Genomic DNA, 25118 nt, shown 5'->3' with positions numbered 1-25118 from the left:
ACAACAGGCTATCTCAGATTAACAATGACCCATTTTCTGGATTGGACCTCCTCAAAAGACCTCTGTGTGCTCTGGCAGCCAAGTTGATATCTGTGATCTGCTGCCCCAGGTTGTGTTGAAACCTCAGGTTCAGTTTCTGTAATCCTATAACAGCAAGGGGCTGTGTTGATGTTCATGGCCCACATTACCACCAAGTACCATGTGCTATCTGTTTTGCCACCTAAAGCCATGTTGAAGTTCATTATCCTTGCTGCCTTAAAGGGCCATGTCCTCATCTATAGCCTTTGCTGTATCAAAGGACTGTGCTGATGTTAGTGAACTGCTCTGCTATTAGAAACTTCATTGTAGTGAAGGTAGAGGTCTGTACCAAGTTCTGATGCCAGTGACCATGTAGATGTCCAAGAGACCTCTTCCCCCTAGCTGTAAAGGCCAGGGAAGCTATTTTCAGAGTGATATCTATGACATCACACACATTGTTGAGAAAGGAAAACATAAATCTCTTCTGTGACAACACCTAACCCAAAAACCATCCTCCTACCCCCAAAATGTAGCAGTCTAGAGAGAAAGATATTGAAGAGAACTCTTAACATTTTGGTAAAATAAAGATGATGAAGTGATGATGTAGTATACAATGGATAGATTCTTACTAGACTGCTAGTGGGAAGGACTCAATTTTCTTTAAAGTCCTGACCACTGGGAGTTGACTATACTCTAAGGAGTATATGGTTAACATAAATTGGAATCCTCCTCCTCTTCTTTCTTCTCCTCCTCCTCTTCTTTCTTCTCCTCCACCTCTTCTTTCTTCTTCTTCTTCTCCTCCTCCACCTTCTGATCCTCCTTTTCTTCTTAATGTTAATTTGAGAGAAAGGAAACAGTGGTGAGATAGACCTGGGAAGATAGCCAGGTGATTGTGATAGAGGTTCATGATATGAAATTCTCAATCAATAAAAGTAGTCTATAAATTTTATTTATTTATTTATTTATTTATTTATTTATTTATTTATTTACTTATTCCTCCTTTTATTTATTATTTACATGCAAGTTCTGTGTCTCTGAGCTTATGTGAGCCCACATGAATGGTCGACATATTCTCCTGGTGTCCCTCATTACATCTGATTCTTACTGTCTTTCCTCTTGCTCTCCAGAGGGATTCACCAATCTGATGGGAAAGACCCAATGGAAGGTCTCTTAGACCTCCTTTAGACTTTCTATAAAAACGTCTAGATATAAGTCTCTATACCTATTCCAATATGCTGCCAGAGGAAGTCTTTATAATGACAACTGGAAAAGGCATCAATCTATGAATATAGAAGAATTGAAATTTATTAATTTTTTTCCAAATCCTGATTGTTTCTATGCTAGATCCATAGCCTCTGGTTTTCTGCCATCCAAACAGTGTTGGGCATGGACTCCCTCTTCTTGTGTGGGCACCAATCAGACATTGGTTGGCCATTCCCATGTGTTCTGAACCACATACTTTAACCCACAATCACTTCATCTCAACATGATCCCTCTTGCTCCACTGATACCTCAATTCCACCTATTGCTACTTATCCCTCTGTATTCCACTGTCTCCGAAAAAAAAATCTATTCTGCTTTTACTTCCTGGGAAGATTCATGCATCATTCCTAGATACCACCACTTTACCTAACCTTTCTGGATTTTTTTTTTTTTGGATTGTAGCTTTATTATTATTTACTTTAACAACTAATACTCACTTATCAGTGAATACTTGCCATATTTCTCTTTCTGGAATACCTAACTCAGGTTGAATTTTTATCTTAATGTATCCATTTACCCGGAAATTTCATGATGTCTTTCTTTTTTATAAACAGTATTAGTAATACTCCATTGGGTAAGTGTACTACATTTTCTTTGTCCATTCTTCTGTAGAGGGACTTCAAAGTTGTTTCTAATTCTGGGAATTATGAATAAAGCTGCAGTGAATATAGTTGACCAGCTGTGTTTGTGATAGGAGGAGTGTCCTTTGGGTATATGTCCAAAGATGTTATAGCTTATTCCTGAGGAAAATAAATTTCTAGTTTTCCGAAGAACCACCATATGATTTCCATAGTGGCTGTACAAGTTTGCACTCTAACTAAGAAGTAGAGAAGTGTTCCTTTTCCTCTAAATCATGAGTTATCATTTGTATTATTGATCATAGTCATACTGACAGACATGATATGTAATCTCAATGTAGTTTTAGTTTGCATTTCTCTGATGGCTAAGAATGTTGAACATTTTTCAATCATTTGAAATTAATCTATTAAGAATACTCTTAATAATTAAGAATACTGTTTAGATTTGTATCCAGTTTTAAAATTGGGTTATTTGGGTTTAATGTCTAGTTTCTTGTGTTCTTTATATATTTTGGATATTAGTCCTCTATCAGATGTGGAGTTGAAACAATCTTTCCCCATTTGTAAGCTGCTGCTTGACCAGAATGACAGTATCCTTTGCCTGAGGTCACATTTATTAATTGATCTTGGAATTTGCACTGTTGCTATTCTGGTTAGGAATTTGTTTCCTGTGCCAATGTATTCAAGGCTGCTCTGCACCTTCACTCCTATGGGATTTAGTGTGCCTGTTTTTATATTGAGGTCTTTGACCCACTTGAACTTTTATGAAGGGTAATAAACATGGACCTAACTGCATTTTTCTACATACAGATATCCAGTTTTACCAGGACCATTTGTTGATGGTTTTTTCCCCACGTGTACTTTTGGATTCTTTACCAAAAATTCATGTGTTCATGAGTGTGCAGATTTATGTATGAATCTTCAGTTAATCAACCTGTCTTTTGTTATGCTGTTATAATGTAGGATTTATTACTGATGCTCTCTAGTACAACTTGAAATCAAGAAAGAACATACATTCAGAAACTCTTTTATTTTCAGGTCTTATTTTTCTTTGTTTGTTTAGTTTATTTTTGGTTAGTTGCAGTTTTTTGTTTTTTGTTCTATGTTTTTGTTTTTTCTTTTGTTTTTCTGCTGTCCTGGGATTTTTGTGGTTACATATTATTATGAGAATTGTTCTTTCAAGATCTTTAAAACTTGTGTTGTTATTCTGATGGGGATTATGTTTAATCTGTCCATTGCTTTTGCCAGGATGACAATTTTTATTATGTTAATCCTACTGATTTGTGAGCTTGAGAAATTTTTGTATCTTCTAATATCTGCTTTCAATTTTTTAAAAGACTTGAGGTTTTTGTAATACAAATCTTTTACTTGCTTGGTTAGATTTACCCAAAATGTTTTATATTATTTTAGGTTACTGTGGAGGGTTTGTTTCTCTGATTTCTTTCTCAGCTCATTTGTCATGTGTATATAGGATTATTAATATTGTAGTTATTCTTGCGTCCAGCTAATTTGCTAAAAATGTTTACCATTAGTAGGAGTTCCCCGTTGGAAGTTTGTAGTCCCATATGTATACTATATCTTCAAATAAAGATACTTTGACTACTTTGTTTCCAATATATATTCCTTTGATATACATATATATATATATATATATATATATATATATATATATATATAAAGTATTTTTAGCTAATGGCTGTGAAATCTGTGTGAGTAGACAACATGTCTTGTTCCTATTATAGTGAGTATTTTGAGTTTCTTATAATTTGATTTAGACTATAGGCTTTCTGTAATTTGGTTTTAATACATTTAGGTATGTGCCCTGTATTTACAGTAACTTTTTCATGAAGGGGTTATACTTTTACCAAAATATTTTTACTAATTAATGAGGTGATCATGTGTGGTTTTTTTTCTTTCAGTTTATTTATACAGTAAATTTCATTTTCTGATTTTCATATCAGATCAAGGTGGATGATATTTTTGATGTGTTCTAGGATTTGGCTTCCAAGTATTTTATTGAGTGTTTTTTTAATCAATGTACATGAGGGAAATGGATCTGTAATTCTTTTACTCTTTTAAGTTTTTATGTGGTTTGGGAATCAGTGTAAATGTGGTCTCTTAAAACAAGTTAAGTTTCTGTTTTGTGGAATAATTTAAGGAATAGTGTCATGACTTCTTTGAAAGTCTGGTAGAAATCTGCACTAAACTGACTCTGGACTTTTTTAGCATGGGGAAGTTTTGATGATTGATTCGTTAGCAGTTATAGGTCTATTTAAATTGTTCATTTTCTTATGATTTATCTTTGGTAAGCAGTGCCTATTGAGAAAATCATCAAGTTTTTCTACCTTTTTCAATTTGGTAGAGTATAGATTTTCTTTTTAAAGTATGAGCTTATAAATCTCCAGATTTCCTTTTGTCTGCCTTTATGTCCCCCTTTTTATTCTTGATTTTATTAATGTGACTATTCTTTCACCTTTTTTAGTTAGTTTAGATAAGGCTTTGTCTATATTGTTGATTTTTCTCAAAAAACAACTTAGTTGTATTGATTCTTTGTATTATTCTTGTTGTTTATATTTTATTGATTTCAGAGCTCAGCTTGATTATTTCTTGCCATTGGTTTCGTTAGGGTGTACTTATTTCTTTTTGTTCTAGAGCTTTCAGGGTTGCTGTTAAGTTATCCTCTCTCTTTCTCTATCTCTCTCACACTCACTCATTCTTTAACTTTTTCTCTCTCTCCCTCTCTCCCTCCCTCTCTCTCTCTCTCTCTCTCTCTCTCTCTCTCTCTCTCTCTCTCTCTCTCATATTCAAAATCATTGAAATTTAAGAGCCCTTTAATTTCTTTCTGTATTTCTGTCACAACACAGAATCCATTCATTAGACAGTTCTTTACCTTTCATGTGTTTGTAGGCTTTCAGGTGTTTCTGGCTTTTAGTAAATTGAGAATTAATTAGTCATGTTCTAGTAGGATGCAGAGGGTTCTAATTCTTTTTAGGTATGTGCTGAGACTTATTACAGAGTAGGTGGTTGGTTTTGAAGAAAGATAGGGGAGGTGCTTAGAAGAGGGTGGTACACTTGTATTTGGGTGAAATATTCTGTAGATATCTGATAGGTTATTTTGTTTATAATATCAGTTGGTTCCAGTATTTTTGTTGAAATTTTTGTTATGATGACCTTTCCACTGATGAGAGTGTGGTGATAATTTCAATGAGTGAGTTACGTTCTATTAATGCTTCTTTTACAAACATGTGTATACTTGCATTCAAGCATAGCTACTTTAAATTTATATATGTTATACCCCTTCCTAGTTTCCCTTCAAACCCCCTCTTGCATTCCCCTTGCCCCCTGATTATATGAGGGTGCTTCCCCATCCAACCACCCACTTCTACCTCACTGAACAAGTATTACTCTACTCTGGGATATCTAGTATATCTCCTCTTGATGCTAGATAAGGAAAACCTCTGCTATATAATAGGCTGGAGCCATGGGTTCCTCCATGTGTATCTTTCATTGGTGTTTTAGACCCTGGGAACTCTGGATGAAGTGTCTGGCTGTTGATATTATTTTTTTTATATGAGTTTAGAAACCTGTTCAGCTCCTTCTGTCCTTGCCCTAGCTTGTCCCTTAGTGTCCTAGTGCTCAGTATACAGAACCTATAGAGATCATATCCAGAACTTCAGACCATATTTTCTTTATGAATATATGATGCAAAATACTCAATAAAATTCTTGCCAACCGAATCCAAGAACACACCAAAACCATCATTCACCATGATCAAGTAAGCTGCATCACACGGATGCAGGGATGGTTCAATATACAGAAATCCATCAATGCAATCCACTACATAAACAAACTCAATAAAAAAAACAAAATACATGGTCATTTTATTAGATGCTGAAAAACCATTTGTCAAAATTAAGCATCCTTTCATGCTAAAAGTCTTGGAAAGAACAGGAATTCAAGGCCCATACCTAAACATAGAAAAGCAATATACAGCAAACCACTAGCCAACATCAAACTAAATTGAGAGAGACTTGAAGCAATCCCACTAAAATCAGGGACTAGACAAGGCTGTCCCCTCTCTCCATATCTTTTCAATATTGTACTTGAAGTTCTAGCCAGAGAAATTAGACAACATACGGAGGTCAAAGGGATACAAATTGGAAAGGAAGAAGTCAAACTATCAGTATTTGCAGAAGACATGATAGTATATTTAAATGACCCAAAAACCTCCACTAGAGAACTCCTACAGCTGATAAATAACTTCTGCGAGGTGTCTGGTTATAAAATCAACTCAAGCAAATCAATAGCCTTCTTATTTCCAGTTCTTAATTAGTTTTATTTGTTTCTTTCAACTCTGTTTTTCTTGTCCTTCTTTGATGAACTTATTCACATCCTTCCATTGTTCATTGGGTTTGATTTGCTGTTGTTGTTTTGGTTTGGTTTTCTGGTGTGTTTATGAGTGTGTGTGTGTGTGTTGTGTTTTTGTGTTGTGTGTGTGTGTGTGTGTGTGTGTTGTGTATACATTTCTGCATTTCTTTCAGGGATTTATCCACTTCTTGTTTAAGGACTCCTATCATCTTTATACAGTTGGTTTTTAGTTCTTTTTCTTGTGCTTCTACTCTATTGGGATATTTTGGGTCTGCTCTAGCAAAATTGCCAATTTCTGCTGGTAACATATTCTTTGGGCTATTATTGACTAGGTTTTCATTCTGTTATCCAGGGACCTAAGTTGGGACGATCATAGTTCTAGGGGCTAATTTCCTGGTTTGTTGTTGTTAGATGGGTATTTTATTCCTTGGTCTAGGTTACCTCTCTGGAATTTCAGAGAGTGTGGAGGCTATGTTTCTTGTTTGCATGGGCATCTCTGTTGCTGTATCCAAAGGGAATACTTGGTGGTGTTGTAGTCGTAGTTGGGAAAAGGGAAGGCCAGGAGGAGATGGTCTTTTGAAGGTTGTATCCTAGGGGACAGGGAAAAGAAGTTCTTCCTGGTTGGACTGCCTGGTCATCTGGCAGTCATGACCTTTAGTTGAGCAAAAGTTGTCTGGCTGAGTTGGGATATAAAACACAGTGATATATGTAGGCATGAAAGGGAGGTGAGGGGACTTTGGGTAGCCTGTGGTATCCACAGAACACTTGGACAGGGGAAAAGGGGGCTGCGGCTGACTTTCTATTGTAGCACTAGGAGCAATCCTCAAGATTGGGTCAGGGGAAACAGTGAGAACAGAGAAGGAGACAATCCTTCAGTCTCACACAGCAGGAAAGTTTTTAAAAGCCATCCCTACTCTAAGTCTCCATTTGTACTCTTTTTTCAATTATTAGCATATTCTTTTTTTTATTTTATTCGATATATTTTTTATTTACATTTCAAATGATTTCCCTTTTCTGGTCCCCCACTCCTCGAAAGTCACATAAGCCCCCTTCCCTCTCCCTGTTCTCCTACCCACTCCTTCCCAATTCCCTGTTCTGGTTTTGCCTTACACTGCTGCACTGAGTCTTTCCAGAACCAGGGGCCACTCCTCCATTCTTCTTGTACCTCATTTGATATGTGGGTTGTGTTTTTGGGTATTCCAGCTTCCAGGCTAATATCCAATTATTAGTGAGTGCATACCATGATTGATCTTTTGAGACTGGGTTACTTCACTTAGTATGATGTTCTCCAGCTCCATCCATTTGCCTAAGAATTTCATGAATTCATTGTTTCTAATGGCTAAATTAATGGCTCCATTGTGTAGATATACCACATTTTTTTTTTTGCATCCATTCTTCTGTTGAAGGATACCTGGGTTCTTTCCAGCTTCTGGCTATTATAAATAGGGCTGGTATGAACATAGTGGAACATATATCCTTATTACATGCTGGGGAATCCTCTGGGTATATGCTCAGGAGTGGTATAACAGGATCTTTCGGTAGTGACGTGCCCAGTTTTCTGAGGAACCACCAGATTGATTTCCAGAGTGGTTGTACCAATTTGCAACCCCACCAGCAGGGGAGGAGTGTTCCTCTATCTCCACATCCTCACCAATACCTGCTGTCTCCTGACTTTTTAATCTTAGCCATTCTGATTGGTGTAAGGTGAAATCTCAGGGTTGTTTTGATTTGCATTTCCCTGATGACTAGTGAAATTAAGCATTTTTTAAGATGTTTCTCTGCCATCCGAAGTTCTTCAGGTGAGAATTCTTTGTTTAACTCTGTATCACATTTTCTAATAGGGTTATTTGGTTTTCCGGGATCTAACTTCTTGAGTTCTTTGTATATATTTGAAATTAGCCCACATCTGATGTAGGGTGGTGAAGAACTTTTCCCAATTTGTTGCTTGCCGATTTGTCCTTTTGATGGTGTCTTTGCTTTACAGAAACTTTTTACGCTGATACCAAAACCGCACAAAGATCCAACAAAGAAAGAGAACTTCAGACCAATTTCCCTTATGAACATTGATGCAAAAATACTCAATAAAATTCTTGCCAACCAAATCCAAGAACACATAAAAACGATCATCCAACATGATCAGGTAGTCTTTATCCCGCGAATGCAGGGTTTGTTCAATATACAGAAATTCATCAATGGAATCCACTACATAAACACATTCAAAGAAAAAAACCACATGTTCATTTCATTGGATGCTGAAAAAGCATTTGACAAAATTCAGCATCCTTTCATGCTTAAAGTCTTGGAAAGAAGAGGAATTCAAGGCCCATACTGAAACATAGTAAAAGCAATATACAGCAAATCAGTAGTCAGCATCAAACTAAATGGAGAGAAACTTGAAGCAATCTCACTAAAATCAGGGAATAGACAGGGCTGCCCCCTTTCTCCTTATCTTTTCAATATTGTGCTTGAGGTACTAGCTTGGGCAATTAGACAACATAAGGAGGTCAAAGGGATACAAATTGGAAAGGAAGAAGTCAAACTATCATTAGTTGCAGATGATATAATAGTCTACCTAAGTGACCCAAAAAACTCCACTAGAGAACTTCTACAGCTGATAAACATCTTCAGCAAAGTGGCTGGTTATAAAATCAACTCAAGCAAATCAGTGGCCTTCCTATACTCAAAGGATAAGCAGGCTGAGAAAGAAATTAGGGAACTGTCACCCTTCACAATAGCCACAAACAGTATAAAGTACCTTGGGGTGACTCTTACTAAACATGTGAAAGATCTTTATGACAAGAACTTCAAGACTCTGAAGAAGGAAATGGAAGAAGACCTCAAAAAATGGAAAAAACTCCCATGCTCATGGATCGGCAGGATCAATATAGTTAAAAATGGCCATTTTGCCAAAAGTAATATACAAATTCAACACAATACCCATCAAAATCCCAACTCAATTCTTCATAGAGTTAGAAAGAGAAATTCTCAAATTCATCAGAAATAACAAAAAACCCAGGATAGCTAAAACTATTCTCAACAGCAAAATAAATTCTGGGGGAATCAGTATCCCTGACCTCAAGCAATACTACAGAGCAATAGTGTTAAAAACTGCATGGTATTGGTACAGTGACCGGCAGGTGGATCAATGGAACAGGATTGAACATCCAGAAATGAACCCATACACCTATGGCCACTTGATCCTCACCAAAGGGGCTGAAAACATCCAATGGAGAAAAGATAGCCTTTTCAACAAATGGTGCTGGTTCAACTGGAGGTCAGCATGCAGAAGAATGTGAATTGATCCATCCTTGTCTCTTTGTACTAAGCTCAAGTCCAAATGGATCAAGGACCTCCACATAAAGCCAGACACTCTGAAGCTAATAGAAAAGAAACTGGGGAAGACCCTTGAGGACATCGGTACAGGGGGAAAGTTCCTGAACAGAACACCAATAGCATATGCTCTAAAATCAAGAATTGACTAATGGGACCTCATAAAATATTTGTACTTTTCTAAGAAAGAAATTTTAGCCTAATCAGGTTTCTGCCAGGCTTAGCCTGTTGGTGGTTGAGGTTTCAATATTGCTTATCATTCTCAGTTAGTTCTCTCCCTCTCCCTCTCTCTCTCTCTCTCTCTCTCTCTCTCTCTCTCTCTCTCTCTCTCTCTCTCTCTCTCTCTCTCTCTCTCTCCTAGTTTTTTATCAGGTGGTAATTTTCCACGTACATCGCCATCACTGTGCCTGTTACTTTCTGACATGCTGACTGCCATAATGGCCATTGACTCTAACCCTCTGAAATTGTAAGTATATTTAAATGCTTTCTTGTATAAATTGCCTTGGTCATGGTTTCTTATCACAGCAATTGAAAAATAAGTAAGACAGAAGGAATCAAGCTATTTTATTATAACAATCTCTATGACATGTAAAATTAAAAGAATACAGAATGTGTTACCATGATACAGTATAGTTCTCTCTCTCTCTCTCTCTCTCTCTCTCTCTCTCTCTCTCTCTCTCTCTCTCTCTCACACACACACACACACACACACACAAACACACACAGAGAGACAGATAGATAAAGAGAGACAGTGAGATACAGAGACAGAGAGAGTGACGGAGAACTTTTATATCTTCAAAAAATAGACAATAATTTGGTTTCACACAGCAGGAAAGTTTTAAAAAGCCACCTCTATGTCTCTATTTGTACTTTTCTAGGAAAGAAATTTTAGAATTTTCTATTCTAGGAATAGGGACAGGATATTGTTCTAGAGACTAAGTTTGCTATAAATAACTTTAGTTGCCTTTTACAAGATAAATGAAAACTGAAAACAGTGACAAAATAATCTTCGCTTCATCAGACTCTAGCAATATCAACCCCTTCACTAATCTTGATATTTTTATAGCAAGAAGTTTTAGAGGTAAAAGACTTACTATTAGTAGCTAATAGGTTTTATACCAAACGTATTTTTTGTGGTTTTTGCTCACTCGTGGCAGAGTCCCACTGGGATTTTATATTGAGTTTCAATGCTTGATTCTCCTACTGAAAAAAAAAATGGTTAATATTTCCCACTATCTCTATCCTCAGTCTTCTCTTTAACTTAATATCATGGTTTAGTATATATTTCAGTAGCATAATCAGCTAACATTGACCTTTGGTGTCTTCCCAATATTGCCAAATACACAAAAAATTAAAATTTAACTAAAAAGCACATTTAAATTAACATTGTCAACATTCACATGATTTTTCTTAAATGAGCATTTTACAGACTAAAAATTTATGCAACAGATTAATAGAACAGTTTTCCAACACAGCAGAACAGACAAAAGCAGATAGATTCACAGTTTCATCAGTGACCACCCCTGCTTGGACTTTTCAAACTTGTATATATGAGTGGCTCTTCTGGCTTAGGTTTCTTTTACATAGCTTCTTTTTAAGCCTTCTTTTGGTCTTGTGATTTGTGTTTATAGCCATTGTCAGTTTCTTGCTTCTTTGGGCCTCAGGACTTGTGAACTCAGAAATAGAAAAGTTTGTCTGATTTTTGCTTACTTCTCTATTGGTAAACCAATGTGCTTTAAAATTTATTTTTGTTTATGTGGGCAGAGGAATGTTATTGCTCAGGTATGGAAAGCAGAAAATCACTTATGGAACTTGGCCCTCTTCGTCACCCTATCATCTGGCTTCTAGGGTTAAAATTCAAGTCTTCAGGATAGTAACAAGTGCATTAACCTGCTAGTCCATTTCACCTTTCCCTAAACTAATATGTTAGACTACTATTCTCAATTCTTCTTATACCAGTTATGTTCACATTTCAAAGGATTGCCATAGAAGCAGAAATCATAGATGAAATCATAGATGAAAAATCAAATATCTCCTTTTCCAAATAAAGGTACTTTTAATATACTAGTTTATGTGATTATTGTTATAAATCCATGACAAAGGGTGACTTAGGACTTAAAAATTGGTATCTGAGGAAATTAGAAAGAATGCCTTAGAGTCCACAATACATCTACACATATCTGCCTCTTCTTTATTGTTTAGCTCTATGATTCAGCCAGAACATATAACTTGCAATTATCACAATTACTTATTTCCAAAATAAGTATGGCATGTGCAATTGCAAAGGCATTAAATAAGATATAAATGAGGAAAACAAAGCCTTGTAGTTGCAGTAATAATCATGTGTAATAAATAATTTCCAATTCTACTGCCTTATGAGTTTATTTCTCAATTCTCTGAGTTGGCAGTAATGCTTCACTGATTGATGAAGTTTGGCTCTGGGTTATATGTATGCTCACATCTGCTCAACATGTTTCCTCATTTGGTGACCCGCAGCTACCAAGGGTATGTTCCTACAGCAGATGGCAGAAGCATAAGAGGAGAAGGCAAACCACATAAACACTCTTAATGGTTCTGCAGCATTGTCTGCTGGCATGACTTAGGCCAAGTTAAATCACATGACCAAGACTTTCACTGGAATAAGAAAAGCACTCTATAAACCCTGTTGCAGGGGTTTGGGAAATTACTTCAAATGGGTTTTGTTGTGTAATATTACTAGTGAAAATGAACTAAAAATGTGGAACAATAAGACAGTCTACTATAAAATTACTTAGTAGGTAAAACAATACAGCTAGAAACAATATTATTCAGTTTATGACTGGAATTCATCCTTTGGAAATTCAAACCAGAATTTAGAGGAAGAGATTTAGGAAATATTTGTGAAATTTGGAATAAGAACCCTATTGGCTCTTTTGATTCTGTACTGTCTTTGAAGGGCACAAGGTTCTTAGCAATTATTTGGCTTCTAAATGTATTGAAGCTTCCCTTCTGGTATTTTCTTCCTAGCACTATAATACATTTCCATTGAACCACTACTTATACCCCTGATGCCCTATAACCTTTCCTTAGCTTGCAGCAAGGGCTAATTATGTTTGCCCTGCTACTTCTACAGCCTAGAGCAATGGGTGATCCATAGGAGATAACCAGTAGGAAACAATCACAAACACAGTGATTGGGAAATTGTTTCTATGGCAAAATCTTAGTCAAACACTCCTACTCACTACTTCTTTATTAAAAGCAATGAAATTCAGGAAATTAAAGGATAACAGTAAGGAACTAAAACAAAATTATATTTTCTGTCTCATGTAGGTAAATGGGTCAAAGAAGTATATATGACTAGTAGTAGGAAGTACTTGCAATGTGATTTTAAATGGACCCCACTCCCTTTCATAAAAAAGAAACTTTTATTATTATTATTATATCTTCCTGGAGCACAGATACAATAGAATCCAATTAGTTTTTTAAGTCACCAACCATTGCTATAGATGGTCACATTCAAAAACTGGAATAAAGCCTAGGTGCTAAATGACCTTGTCAGTTGGGGACTAAAATGTTAAGCCTGCCTCTGTGCAAGATAAAATTAACTTTTAATTTGCATAAGCTGTTATTTTTGATGGGAAGAGCATATACTCACAGCTGAGAGCTACAGCCTTTAGGCTTCTTATAAATGGTACATAGATCTCATTTCCAAGGTAGAGATGTAACTGTCTTGCATTATAAAAGCAGCACAGAATTGTACAAATCAAGTTAAAAATGACTTCCATAGCCACAGTAGAACAACAAGATTCAACACCCAAAGCCACATCAATAATTTCCATGAGTATATGTTTATTTCTGTCATAATGTATGGTATGTTCACTATAACAAGGCACTAGACTAAAAACCAGTATAGAGAGATAAGTGTGTCTAAATGTATTAACTCTGAAACAGCCCCTATATAGATATTATCTCCATATTATTTAATAAAATATTTATTGTGAGTCAATTAATAATGAAATAATTAATAATTAAAAAGAGTTTCCAATGCTTTGACAACTAAGTTCTATTGATCAGTTTATCAGTTTCTTTTTTTTTATTGTTATTTTTTTTATTCGATATAATTTATTTACATTTCAAATGATTTCCCCTTTTCTAGCCCCCCCCCACTCCCCAAAAGTCCCGTAAGCCCCCTTCTCTTCCCCTGTCCTCCCTCGCACCCCTTCCCAGTTCCCCGTTCTGGTTTTGCCAAATACTGTTTCACTGAGTCTTTCCAGAACCAGGGACCACTCTTGCTTTCTTCTTGTATCTCATTTGATGTGTGGATTATGTTTTGGGTATTCCAGTTTTCTAGGTTAATAACCACTTATTAGTGAGTGCATACCATGATTCACCTTTTGAGTCTGGGTTACCTCACTTAGTATGATGTTCTCTAGCTCCATCCATTTGCCTAAGAATTTCATGAATTCATTGTTTCTAATGGCTGAATAGTACTCCATTGTGTAGATATACCACATTTTTTGTATCCACTCTTCTGTTGAGGGATACCTGGGTTCTTTCCAGCATCTGGCAATTATAAATAGGGCTGCTATGAACATAGTAGAGCATGTATCCTTATTACATGGTGGGGAATCCTCTGGGTATATGCCCAGGAGTGGTATAGCAGGATCTTCTGGAAGTGAGGTGCCCAGTTTTCGGAGGAACCGCCAGACTGCTTTCCAGAGTGGTTGTACCAATTTGCAACCCCACCAGCAGTGGAGGAGTGTTCCTTTTTCTCCGCACCCTCTCCAACACCTGCTGTCTCCTGAATTTTTAATCTTAGCCATTCTGACTGGTGTAAGATGAAATCTTAGGGTTGTTTTGATTTGCATTTCCCTAATGACTAATGAAGTTGAGCATTTTTTAAGATGCTTCTCCGCCATCCGAAGTTCTTCAGGTGAGAATTCTTTGTTTAACTCTGTACCCCATTTTTTAAAAGGGTTGTTCAGTTTTCTGGAGTTTAACTTCTTGAGTTCTTTATATATATTGGATATTAGCCCTCTATCTGATGTAGGATTGGTGAAGATCTTTTCCCAATTTGTTGGTTGCCGATCTGTCCTCTTGATGGTGTCCTTTGCCTTACAGAAACTCTGTAACCTTATGAGGTCCCATTTGTCAATTCTTGCTCTTAGAGCATACGCTATTGGTGTTCTGTTCAGAAACTTTCTCCCTGTACCGATGTCCTCAAGGGTCTTCCCCAGTTTCTTTTCTATTAGCTTCAGAGTGTCTGGCTTTATGTGGAGGTCCTTGATCCATTTGGATTTGAGCTTAGTACAAGGAGACAAGGATGGATCAATTCGCATTCTTCTGCATGCTGACCTCCAGTTGAACCAGCACCATTTCTTGAAAAGGCTATCTTTTTTCCATTGGATGTTTTCAGCCTCTTTGTCGAGGATCAAGGTGTGTGGGTTCATTTCTGGATCTTCAATCCTGTTCCATTGATCCTCCTGCCTGTCACTGTACCAATACCATGCAGTTTTTAACACTATTGCTCTGTAGTATTGCTTGAGGTCAGGGATACTGATTCCCCCAGATTTTCTTTTGTTGCTGAGAATAGTTTTAGCTATCCTGGGTTTTTTGTTGTTCCAGATGAATTTGATAATTGCTCTTTCTAACTCTGTGAAGAATTGAGGTGGGATTTTGATGGGTATTGCATTGAATCTGTATAGTGCTTTAGGCAAAATGGCCATTTTAACTATATTGATTCTACCGATCCATGAGCATGGGAGGTTTTCCCATTTTTTGAGGTCTTCTTCCATTTCCTTCTTCAGAGTCTTGAAGTTCTTGTCATACAGATCTTTCGCATGTTTGGTAAGAGTCACCCCAAGATACTTTATACTGTTTGTGGCTATTGTGAAGGGGGTCATTTCCCTAATTTCTTTCTCAGCCTGCTTATCCTTTGAGTATAGGAAGGCCACTGATTTTCTTGAGTTGATTTTATAACCTGCCACTTTGCTGAAGTTGTTTATCAGCTGTAGGAGCTCTCTAGTGGAGTTTTTTGGGTCACTTAGGTAGACTATCATGTCGTCTGCAAATAATGATAGTTTGACTTCCTCCTTTCCAATTTGTATCCCTTTGACCTCCTTATGTTGTCGAATTGCCCGAGCTAGTACCTATTATAGGTACTAGCTATAGGTAGCTATAGGTACTAACCCGAGCTAGATTATATATATATATATATATAATCTTTACGATTAGTTAATCTATTTTGTGTATATGTGTGAGAGAATGATGAAGGGAACGGAGAGGGAGGGCAAAGAGAAAATATGCAAGTACTAAAATGCCACAATACACATGTAAAGGTGGGATTTCCAAAGGAGTTTCTTTTGTCCTTCTCCCTTGTTGTCTGTAATTACAATTACACGGTGGGAACTTGATGATTGTTGTAGTATATAAAAGTGGAAGTCCCTCTATTTCCATTTGTCTTATGTGAAATTAATATTATCTCTTTATGTGTACTATCTTTCTTGAGAATTCTTCTCACTTCCTTTGTATCATTTCTTTCCCTTCTTATTCAATTCTCATGTCTTTACTTCCTCTCAAATTCATAATATCTTCTTCTTTAATTATATATGTATAATTATGTATATACATATATATGTATATACATACATACATACACTGTTCAAGTTTATTTAGGGTCGATCATATAACTGTATGTGTTTACAGTTGGCCATTTAGGATGGAATAACCTATCTTGACTTCTGTCCTAGAGAAGACTGATTGGTCTCTCTAGACACTCATTAATTGCTTGTATCTCTTTTGGGGAGATACCTTGTGATGTTTCCTTTATCCATGTTGACATAACTTCTGGTGTACATGTCTTGTTTAGGTAACTGTATTGTTGAGATTTCATAGGTGAAGCATTCTTGCCATATTTAAGAAAAAGAAGACATCTTTGTCCTCTTGTTCTTAAAATCTTTCTCTCCCTCTTTCTGCATGTATACTGAGCTTTAATTATAAGAGTTAATGTTGTAAATGTGTCGCTTAGACTTGGGCATCAGATGATCAGGTATCCTCTGAATTCTGTCCAGTTGTATCTGTTTATAATGATCTTTGCTGCACAAAGAGGTAATTTTAGCATTAATTATCTTTGCATATATGGATAAGCATTTAGAATAAATCTTGTAATAACACTGTTATAAGAATAAGTGACCAGAGTTAATCACCTGGTCTAAAGGACTCAGGTCTATGACCTCACTAGACATGGGTATTTGGATATGTATATAGATATAAATTTCCTCTTACTAAGTAGGACTTAAGTATAATTAGAAGAGTATTCCTTACCTGTGATAAAAATGCTACATGTGCTTGGGGCTCCCTTTCCATGAGGGTCACATCTATAGCTGGTTGGCATTACTGCTCAGTAGGACTACTGATTCCTTTTTTCATTTTATTTTTATATTTTTATTTTCTATATTCTTTGTTTACATTCCAAATGATTTCCCCTTTCCCAGATCTCCCCTCCCTATATGTCCCATAAACCTTCTTCTCTCCATCCATTCTCCAATCACCTCTTCCCTTTTTCTCTGTCCTGATACTCCCCTCCAATACTAGGTCAATCCTTTCCAGGATCAGGATCCTCTCCATACTTCTTCATGGGCATCAGTTGTTATGCTATTTGTGCCTTGGGTATTCAGAGCTTCTTGACTAATTAATATCCACTTATCAGAGATTGCATACTGTGTGAATTCTTTTGGGATTGGGTTATCTCACTTAGGATGATATTTTCCAGATCAAACCATTTGCCTAAAAATTTTGTGAATTCATTGTTTCTAATTGCTGAGTAGTATTCCATTGTTTAAATATACCACATTTTCTGTATCCATTCCTCCTTTGAGGGGCATCTGGGTTCTTTCCAGCTTCTGGCTATTATAAATAAGGCTGCTATGAATATAATGAAGCATGTGTCTTTATTGCAGGCCAGAGAATCCTTTGGGGATATGCCCAGGAATGGTATAGCAGGGTCCTCTGGAAGTGTCATGTACAGTTTTCTGAGAAACCGCCAGACTGATTTCCAAAGTGGTTGTACCATCTTACAGCCCCACCAGCAGTGGAGGAGTGTTCCTCTTTCTCCACATCCTGCCCAACACCTGCTGTCTCCTGAGTTTTTAAACTTAGCCATTCTGACTGGAGTAAGGTGAAATCTCAGGGTTGTTTTGATTTGCATTTCCCTAATGACTAATGATGTTGAGCACTTCTTAAGGTGCCTCTTGGCCATCTGAAATTCTTCTGGTGAAAATTCTTTGTTTAGATCTGTACCCCATTTTTAATAGGGTTATTTGGTTCCCTGGAGTCTAACTTCTTGAGTTCTTTGTATATATTGGATATTAGACCTCTATCAGATATAGGGTTGGTGAATATCCTTTCCCAATCTGTTGGTTGCCGTTTTGTCCTTTTAACAGTGTCCTTTGCCTTACAGAAACTTTGTAATTTTATGAGGTCCCATTTGTCAATTCTTGATCTTAGAGCATAAGCTATTGGTGTTCTGTTCAGGAACATTTCCCCTGTGCTCATGTCCTCAAGGGTTTTCCCCAGTTTCTTTTCTATTAGTTTCAGTGTGTCTGGTTTTACATGAAGGTCCTTGATCCACATGGAGTGGAGTTTAGTACATGGAGATAAGAATGGATCAATTTGCATTCTTCTGCATGTTGACCTCCAATTGAACCAGCACCATTTGTTGAAAAGACTATCTTTTTTCCACTGGATATTTTCGGCCCCTTTGTCGAAGATCAAGTGGCCATGTGTGTGAGGATTCATTTCTGGGTCTTCAATTCTATTCCTTTTGTCCACTTGTATTTCACTGTGCCAATACCATGCAGTTTTTAACACTATTGCTCTGTAGTATTGCTTGAAGTCAGGGATACTGATTCTTTTGTTGTTGAGAATAGTTTTAGCTATCCTGGTTTTTTTGTCATTCCACATAAATTTGAGAATTGCTTTTTCTAACTCTGTGAAGAACTGAGTTGGGATTTTGATGGGGATTGCATTGAATCTGTAGATTGCTTTTGGCAAGATGGCCATTTTAACTATATTAATCCTGCCAATCCATGAGCATGGCAGAATTTTCCATTTTCTGAAGTCTTCTTCAATTTCCTTCTTCAGAGACCTGAAGATCTTGTTATATAGATCTTTCACTTGTTTGGTAAGAGTCACACCAAGATACTTTATATTGTTTGTGGCTATTGTGAAGGGTGTCATTTCCCTAACTTCTTTCTCAGCCTGCTTATCCTTTGAGTATAGGAAGGCCACTGATTTGTTTGGGTTGATTTTTTAACCAGCCACTTTGCTGAAGTTGTTTATCAGCTGTAGGAGTTCTCTGGTAGAGGTTTTCGGGTCACTTAAGTAGACTATCATGTCATCTGCAAATAGTGATAATTTGACTTCTTCCTTTCCAATTTGTATCCCTTGACCTCCTTATGTTGTCTAATTGCTCTAGCTAGAACTTCAAGTACTATATTGAAAAGATATGAAGAGTGAGGACAGCCTTATCTAGTCCCTGATTTTAGTGGGATTGCTTCAATTTCTCTCAGTTTTGCTTGATGCTAGCTATTGGTTTCCTGTATATTGCTTTAATGATGTTTAGGTATGGGCCTTGAATTCCTGTTCTTTCCAAGACTTTTAGCATGAAAGGATGCTGAATTTTGTCAAATGATTTTCTGCATCCAATGAGATGATCATATGGTTTTTTTCTTTGAGTTTGTTTATGTAGTGGATTGCATTGATGGATTTCTTTGTATTGAACCATACCTGCATCCCTGGGATGAAGCCTACTTGATCATGGTGGATGATCATTTTGATGTGTTTTTGGATTTGGTTGGCAAGAATTTTATTAAGTATTTTTGCATCAATATTCATAAGAGAAATTGGTCTGAAGTTCTCTTTCTTTGTTGGATCTTTGTGTGGTTTTGGTATCAGCATAATTGTGGCCTCATAGAATGAGTTGGGTAGATTTCCTTTTGTTTCTATTTTGTGGAATAGTTTGAAGAGTATTGGTGTTAGGTCTTCTATGAAGGTCTGATAGAATTCTGCACTGAAGCCATCTGGTCCCGTGCTTTTTTTAGTTGGGAGACTTTCTATGACCCTTTTTTATTTCTTCAGGTGCTATGGGACTGTTTAGATGATCTATTTGATCCTGATTTAGTTTTGGTGTCTGATATCTGTCTAGGAAACTGTCCATTTCCTCCAGATTCTCCAGTTGTGTTGAGTATAGGCTTTTGTAGTAGGATCTGATGATATTTTGAATTTCCTCAGTGTTTGTTGTTATATCCCCCTTTTCATTTCCAGTTTTGTTAATTTGGATACTGTCTCTGTGCCCTTTGGTCAGTCTGGCTAAAGGTTTATCTATCTTGTTGATTTTCTCAAAGAACCAGCTCCTGGATTCGTTGATTCTTTGTATGGTTCTTTTTGTTTCTACTTGATTGATTTCAGCCCTGAGTTTGATGATTCCTTGTCTTCTCCTCCTGGGTGAATTAGCTTCTTTTTGTTCCAGAGCTTTCATGTGTGTATGTTCTCTCCCATTTCTTTTTGGAGGCACTCAGGGCTATGAGTTTTCCTCTTAGTACTGCTTTCATTGTGTCCCATAGATTTTGGTATGTTGTGTCTTCTTTTTCATTAAATTCTAAAAAGTCTTTAATTTTTTCTTTATTTCTTCCTTGACCAAGTTATCATTGAGTAGAATATTGTTCAGTTTCCACGTGTATGTGGGTTTTCTGTTTTTTTTTTTTCTTGCTATTGAAGCACCTCACCTCACTAGCCATGGGTATTTGGATATGTATTTAGGTATAAATTTCCTCTTAATAAGTAGGACTTAAGTATAATTAGAAGAGTATTCCTTACCTGTGATAAAAATGCCACTCGTGCTTGGGGCTCCCTTTCCATGAGGGTCACTACTGTAACTGGTAGGCATTACTGCTCAGTAGGACTACTGATTCCTTTTTTCTTGACAGAGTAAATAGCAACTCCATTTGAGTTCTGCCCTGAGAAAGAAGCTCTCCAGTGGGCTCCAGATCCATTTTCCAAGCCCTCTGTTAGAATTACATGGTGTGTTCCCCAACAAGCTCTTATTCTCAAGTTAGCAGGCAGCTAAAGAAACAGCATCTTTTGTTTTAGGATTCTGTTCAGTTGCCCAGGACAACAAGTCAAAGAGAAATATCCCCTGCCTGGCACTTCAGATTAGAATAGAGTGGAGAAATAACAGCAGCAAAAAAAAATATCTTTTATACTGTTCAGGATCCTTTGCAGTTATGAAGATGAAAATTTAAACTATTTGATATTGCATGTTCACTTGGACAGGATAACTAATATCCAAAAAAAATCCCTGACAAAAACAACATAAAAAGAGTGCTCATAGTGATATGGGGGAAGTTGAACCCTCATTCACTGTTTGGGAATTGTAAACTGGCACAAACACTACAGAATCAGGGTGAATTCTTAAAAAGTTAAAAGTAGATATATCATAAGACCTAGCCATACTATGAACTGGCATGTGAACAAAGGCCTCTAAACACTACTCCAGAAAAAGTTCCTCAGTCATGTTCATTGCTGCCATATTCACATACTTAGAAATAACAACTGAAACTTCTCAAAAGCAAAGGACACTCTCAATAGGACAAAATGACAGCTTATACAATGAAAAAATTTCTATCAACTTTGCATCCATATACTACGAAGATCGTTACTCACTTATGTTCATAGCAGCTTTACAACTTTATTCATAATAGCCAGAAATTAGAAAAAAACTAAATGTCCTTGAACTGAAAATGGATAAAAAAAAAGTTGCTCTTACATTTATACAATGGAGTATTACTCAGCTGTTAACAGAAAAAAATGACATCACAAAATTGTAGGCAACTGGAAGGAAGTAGAAAAGCTAAAACCAAAAGAAAAAAAAAAGAAAAAATGAGTCAGGTAACAGACCTAGAAAAACAAACATACTATATACATATAAGCATGCTTATAGATGGATATTAGCTGCAATGTAAAAATAACCATGCTACAACTGAGAGGGGCTAAGTAACAAGGTGGGGCTAATGGGGGATACAAAGATCTCCAAGGGAAGGGGAAATAGGATGTATTTTACCATTAGGCTGGAAGTAGGTAAAGATGAGAATATAAGGAATGGGGAGGATAGAAGGAGGAAATACTGGGAGAGACAACGGGAACTTGGCAGCATTTTTGGTGTGACCTAGTTCAATGAAAACTCCATGAAAATTATAAGCATGACACTAGCCAAGTCTACAAGTAAAGAGGGACAAGGAGCCTGAGCATCATCTTCTGTAACCAGGCAAGGCTTCAAGTGGAGGGTTAGGGACATCAACTCAGTTACAAAACCTCCGTCCTGCAGTTTGTCAGGATTATGGGTTGTACTAGGACCAGAACCTATTATAATCACCATGAAAGAAACCGGAGAGACTTCATCCACCACATGGGGGGAGCAGATACAGAGACCCACAGTCAAACAATAGATCCAGCTTCAGAAGTCTTACAGAGGAGGTAGAGAAAAGATTGGAGGAGCCAGAGTGGTCAAGGACACCGTCCACATGATCAACTGAACAGGATTAAAGTGGACTCATAGTGATCAGAGGGTCTTTTGTGGTATGACCTAGGTACTCTGAATAAATTTTATTGTCTTGTAGATTGGTATTCTAGTGGGTCTCTGAAGAGTGAGAATAAGAGACTTGCTTTCCTTGAATCTATTGTCTGTGTTCATGGCTCTTTTATTCCTACTGGGTTGCCTCCTCCAACCTTGATGTAAGAATATGTCCCTAGTTTTATTGTAGCATGTTATGTCATATTTGGTTGATGCCTTTGCGAGACCTACTCCTCATTTCTGAATTGGAGATGGAGTGCAGGTGGCTCTGGAGGAAAGGGGAGGTTGATGGTGACTGGTGAAAAAGGAAGAAAGAGCAACTGCAGTCAAACTGTAATAAATGAAAGAAGAATAAATATCAAAGAAAAAAAGATTTACCAAGGTTTATCTCTTCACAGCAATAGAAACACTGCTAATGCTGTAACAGAAATGTTCTGTTGCTCTCAAGACTGAATCTCTAAGTACCAGTAATAGTTACTCAGAGAGCAAGAAAAATAGGAAACACATATTTTGAGGGATAATAGAGGACAAGGAAAAGTTAGGAAAATTGGAAGAACAAAGAGAAAAAAGGAAAAATCGGGAGAGAAAGCAAAGGAATTGTAGTATAAGATAATATATTTCAGCAAAAGGAACATTAACCAGTTATGACCATATAGTAAACACCACTCTGTGTCTTTCAAATATAGTTGGTCTTTTATCTCATATAATGACACTGTTGTACACATAGGAAAACTGTATCTTGAAACTTCTAAAAGCATCTAAGAGTGGATGCCAGAACTGGGCTTGAACTCACCTGTGTCTTTCTGTGTGTTCTAAATCACTTGGATGACCATGCTGATAATACATTGTTATATGTGTTAATACACCATAGAAACCCCCACACAAATTTGCTGAGGGTGTGTATATTTCTCCTGATTCATTTCCATCTCAGTTCAGACTTTTCAGTTTTTATCCTAGTAGAAACAAAATTTTCTGAACTTTTAAGTCAAACTCTTATATGAATGTCTTTCTCAATATAATTCTGTGACTATTAACCCTCCCGTGATACTTACACAATAGTCCACAGACCCTAAGTATTCTTGTTCTGGAGAAGAAAGAGTGTGCTATATATGAAAATTTAAAAGAAAAATTAAGACTAAGCAGTCCCTGTTCTCAGGAATTCTATTTAGAATCAAAATTGATCTGTTTGCAGGGAGAATTCTAGATTATAAACAGGCCTACATCATTTTTTCTTTCAACAGTTTTGAATGTATATGTGAGTGCGTCTAGTATTTAGTTTTTGTCAAATATTTATAACCATGGTTACGGTGTTAGGAATATTAACACATATAGCACACAGCATGCACAAGGCACAATATAATCCAGAATACATTTTCTTCTTCATTTTTATTACCTTAATGTCTTTTCATTATCATTGTGCAACTCTAATTTTGATCAGTAGCATAGGAATACTATCTATTTTCATATATTCCTGAGTTTTACTACATAAAGTCTATATAGAGTTTAAAATTTCCTTTTATATACCTGATGAATCAACACTCAAAAATAGAAAAAGGTATTTCCCACACATTAAATAGGTAGCTAAATGAAACTGATGGTCAATTTGTGGTTGCTGTTTTCATTGTGCTGATATTAAACATTTTGTAGTACAGAAGGAGCTTGAATATGATACTCAAATGGTCTACCACAGAGCTATTCTTAAATTCTCTAAGACCCATATCAAAAATCCCATATAAATCATACAGATTCCAATGATTAAATTATAAGTAGAAGAAATATGTTTATGAGTTATCAATAAAAAACACCTAGTCCTAGTGCTTTTATTTATCTTGTATTTATTTAAAATAATTAAAAAATATTAAAGCAAAAATATATTCCTGGCTTACCCTAAACCTCAGCAAATAAAAATCCATATTTTCCATACCCTAATTATACTTTTTAAATACTCTCTTGTACAAACAGCAATTATTCCTGATGTGCTCTTTTTTATAGTGTCTTCTCTCACACAATATATCATAACCTCAGTACATACTCCCTCCACTTCTGTCATCCTCTCTTCTCATATCTACTCCTCATCTTTGAAATGAACTAAGATAAAAAAGAGCTAAGATGAAAATAAATTATGTAAGGAAATGATTTGTAAGGCTTCTTCCAAACTCAATTAAGGTCATTCTCCATTATTTGATTTCTGTTCCTATGATAAAATACTCTTGTAAAATACTACTTTGGAAAGAAAGGGTTTATTTGACTTGAAATTCCATGTTGTCGTTCAACATTGCATGGAAGTCAAGACACAAACCTGAGATAACTTCTCACATCAAAAATCAATTTAGTTATACTTCCAGGAGCTTCAGTCCCAGCAGTTGGATTTTTGATGTCAAATTGACAAAGTCACTTAAGAAATTTTAGTTAATTTTGTAATAACTAACTAATAACTATATAGCAAATGATGATTATGAGGATGAATACACTGCAGTGTTTAAAAATGTTTGGAATTTTTTTTTTGCTTGGATATAAATTTATGTGATTTCAGTATAAAGTATGAAACTACATGAATGAATCACACCAAGATCAAAATATTAAATAGTGATAAATTCCAAGATATAATTTCCTGTATTGCAAAGGTAGTCAATACATTTTTGGTACAAATTTATATATGTAGTATGTGTCAACCATAACATTTTTGTATCAATTCTGTCTCTGTTTGCTATTAGTTAAATGTCATGTTCTTATGAATTGAATCTTTTTGTGCTGGAAGGAGGAGAAAAACAGGTGAGTTTCAAAAAACATGTGACATGTAAAATTCTCAGGAAGCCCATGAAACTTAACTGGATTTAAAAGTTCAGAAAGCTACATGATTTACAAAGTCATTCCCACGTGTTCAAACAAAAATCAACTGCTCGTGAGCTCCTCCTTCTACAGCAGTCTGTGCATTGTTGATGGAGTGCTAGGAT

Source organism: Apodemus sylvaticus, chromosome 3, assembly GCF_947179515.1.
Source record: "Apodemus sylvaticus chromosome 3, mApoSyl1.1, whole genome shotgun sequence".
In the NCBI taxonomy this organism is placed as follows: Eukaryota; Metazoa; Chordata; class Mammalia; order Rodentia; family Muridae; genus Apodemus; species Apodemus sylvaticus.
The sequence above is the reverse complement of the archived record's forward strand: the minus strand, read 5'-3'. Positions refer to the sequence as shown.